The sequence below is a fragment of the Physeter macrocephalus genome, chromosome 12, assembly GCF_002837175.3.
Source record: "Physeter macrocephalus isolate SW-GA chromosome 12, ASM283717v5, whole genome shotgun sequence".
Classification (NCBI taxonomy): Eukaryota; Metazoa; Chordata; class Mammalia; order Artiodactyla; family Physeteridae; genus Physeter; species Physeter macrocephalus.
Genome location: NC_041225.1, coordinates 52,680,721 through 52,684,678, shown reverse-complemented (window position 1 = coordinate 52,684,678; position 3,958 = coordinate 52,680,721).

The following is a 3,958-nucleotide window of genomic DNA, read 5'->3' as shown; positions in this document are numbered from 1 at the left end:
TTTTATAAAAAGTGCTGATTGGTATGGTTTCTACATGCTCAGGTCAGTTTTATGTGGTGAGATGGGAACTGGCTCAATGCCCCAAATATTTGTAGTCAAAAGATGCAAGTGATAGTCTCAACAACAGAAAACCCAAAGGCACTGTAAAGCCAGGTAATCACCGACTCTGTGTTACCAAATCACATTGACCATTTTGACAGTGGGGCTTTATAGCGATTCATTTAGTTGTGCAAATAAAGATTGATGTAGACCGCCAAAAATAAATTCCCCTAGTTTTGCTTACCAAAAATACAACGAGTGCCAAAACTCATGAATGACTGCAGAGGCAATTAATCTGAATCACATACCAGATAGCTACAGTCAGTGCAGTTTCTCTGTGAGTGTGCTGGGTTTAATTTGAAATGGCAAAGTAAGGGTAAATAAATCAATAGGTTGTTCGCCTAGATTTCTCTTGTGAGTGTAGAGTAGCTGAGTGTTAGAGTTGGAAGACATTCCCGTTAAGCCAGTGAACATTCATCCAGCAGATGCTATGTGTCAGGCACTGTACTAGACACTAAGGACACTGCCTTTGCTTTGTGCTGAGAAGAAAGTAAAGAAGCAAACATTTGTGATGCCTGTCACTGCACGTCACTTAGGTTACTGGGACACACTTGTCAACTTCAGTTTTTCCATATATGACAGATATGTATAGGGTGGGGAAGGCATAGCTTTTTTCTCCTTTGTAAAAAGAAATGAATCATTTACATCACTCAGGGAAAGTGGGCATTATTTGCTTGTCACATGAATACTGAAAAGGAACTTGCCTTCCTGGATTTCTTCCACCAGTTTATTCCCTCATGGGAATCCTGTGTTGTTGGAAAACACTCTATCACCTTGATGGACCCCTCTACCACAATCCCATCTCAAAGGAATTCCTGTCTGCTGGATAGATTATTTGTGTCCAGGAGTCTGCTCTCTCCTCTTCCTTAAGGCAATCATAACTTCTTGAGGACTAATGACCTTCTCCCCGAATTTAAGACTGCTATCTAAAAGGGTTTTGGGTAGCCAGACTACTGTACTGACCTATCTGGTTGATTCCATCCACTCAGAATTCTCATCATTATTGATGCTTTGCTCCTCTGCAACATTATAAAATTGTCTCAGAGGCTTAGAGTTCCTGGTCAGTCTAGGTATTAGTTTCCAAGGGCTGCAGTAACAAATTACCACAAGCTAGGTGGCTTAAAACAACAGAAATTCATTCTCTCTTAGTTCTGCAGGCTGGAAGTCTAAAATCAAGGTGTCAGCAGGGCCATGCTCCCTCTGAGACTCTGGATACAATCCTCCCCTGCCTCTTCCCAGCTTCTGGTGGTGACCATCCATCCTTGGCTTCCCTTGACTTGTACCTGTATCACTTGCATCTCTGCCTTTGTTACATATGGCATTTTCCTCTTTTTATAAGGACACCAGACATATTGAATTAGGAACCACCCTCACCTTAACTTGATTATATCTGCAAAGACCATATTTCCAAATAAGGTTACATTCACAGGTACCTGGGGTTAGGACTGCAACATGTATTTTGTGGGTCACAATTCAACCTATAATATTCTATGGTATAGGAATCTTCTGGAGAACTAGCTTTCAGGGAAACTGCAGAATCAAATAAAGCAAACTCTCCATTCACTGAAAGTCTTCCCTGATATCTAAGGCAAAGTGAGTCTCTCTCTTCACTTATACTTATGTCTGTCATTATAATCATGGCCATGAGTTATGTTTGTCTATTTGTCAGTCTTCTACTCCATGGAGAGAATCTTGGAGAGTGACATGATAAAGAACAAGAAGATGGGCCCTGGAGTGAGCATCATTTTAAGTTCCAGTTTCCTCACTAAGCAGGCTGTGAGGGATGCTGTCTAGTGATTCTAATACTAGTCATCCATCTGCCATCATCTCTGCTCAATACTTTTTTTTTTTTTTTTTGAGAAGGGTTATTTGATTTGCATACCAAGCTATCAGACTTTGTGCATGAGAAATTGAAGTGATAATTTGAGCCTTTGGACATTATCTTTCTCTGGTATTGACCTCATTCTGGCAGGCAGCTAGAGTATGGGGATACCATATTCATACAAAGATTGAATTGATAGGGCTGAGTGAGCTGGTGTGTTTCTAGCTTATAATTCTTCAAAGAAGGTTGTCCTTTGGGCGTTTCAAATTAGATCCTGGGCCTTTCTTAGGGACCTTCTTCTTCAGTGGGTCCTTGCTTTACATTTTTGTCCTCTAAACCATGTAAGCCTCCCAGAAACTCTTACTGTTTTCCTTGTAATGATACATCTATCGATTTATGAATGCTGAATAAGCCTTACATTCCTTGTATGAGCCACAGTTCATGATATATTATCCCTTTTATATATCGCAGGATTTATTCACTAATGTTTTGTTAAAGGGATTTGTGTCTGTACTCATGAGAGATATTGGTTTGTAGTTTTCTTGTAATGTCTCTATCTAGTTTTGGTATTAAAGTAATGCAGGTCTCATAAAATGAGTTTGGTAGTGTTCCCTTCACTTTTATCATTTTGAAAGCCATAATGTAAAAGCCATATGATTTCTTCCTTACATATTTGGTAAAAAATATCTGGGCATAGTGTTTTATTACTATTGTTTTATTTTTGGAATGCATTTAATTACTAATTTAAGTCTTTAATAGTTACAGCGGTGTTCAGTTTATCTATTCTTCCTTGGGTGAGTTTTGGTACTTAGTCTTTTTCACTAATTGGTCCATGACATCTAAGTTATCAAATGTATGGACATAGAGTGGTGCATAGTTTTCTCTTATTAATTTCCATGGGATCAGTGGTAATGACTGCTGTTTTATTTCTGATACTGATAATTTGTGTCATCTCTCTTGTTTTCTTGGTTACCCCATCTAGGTAACCCTGTCTATGTCACCCTGTCTAGGGTAACCTGTCTTATTTTTATTTTTAAAGAGCAAGATTTTTGTCTTGCTAATTTTCTCCATGTTTTTTCCTGTTTTCAGTTTCATTGATTTCTGCATTAATTTTTAATACTTTTTTCTATTTGCTTTTAATAGAATTAAAATTTAATAGAATGAGTGAATTTGAGCTTAATTCACTCATCTTCTCCAGTGTCTTAGGGTAGAAACTTAGGTTACTGATTTTATATTTTTCTCCTTTTCTAATATATACATTTATTGCTATAAATTTACCTCTATAAGCACTGATTAAGCAGCATGCCAAAAATTTTGATGTTATAATTTCAATTTCATTCAGTTATAAAGAAATTTATTTTCTCTTGGGTCATCTTATTTTTACCCATGGATTATTTACACCAAGTAGTTGGGACTTTTTCAGCTATCTTTCTGTTACTGATTTTAAGTTTAATTCCATTATATGATCGTAAATGTACTTGGTGTGATTTCTATTCTTTAATTTTGTTAAGGTATGTTTTATGGCCCAGAACATGATCCATCTTGGTAAATTCTGTGTGTGAGCCTGAGAAGAATATGTATTCTGTTGTTTTTGTTTGGAGTGTTCTATAAATGTCAATTAGGTCAAGTTGACAGTGCTGTTCAGCAGTATATTCTTACTGATTTTCTGCCTGTTTAATCTATCAATTATTAAGAGACAGGGGTATTGAAATTCCCAATTATAGTTGTGGATTTGCCCATTTCTTATTTAATTTCCATCAGCTTTTGTCTCATATGTTTTGACACTATGTTGGTGTAATATATATATTTTTTAAATGCTGTCTTGGCCCGGTTTCGAGGCCCTGGCTAGAGACCAGTCACTCCCTCTTCTTGAGCATCTAAGTCCACATTCCCAACCATTCTACTGGGCATCTGACTCTCACAATCTGGGCCACTATGTACCTGCCCTAATTGCCCCAGGGTGAGGTAGTAGACAATCAGAGACAGACCCGTGCCCCAGAGCTTGCTGAAATTAATCAAATTAGTCATTCTGAAGCC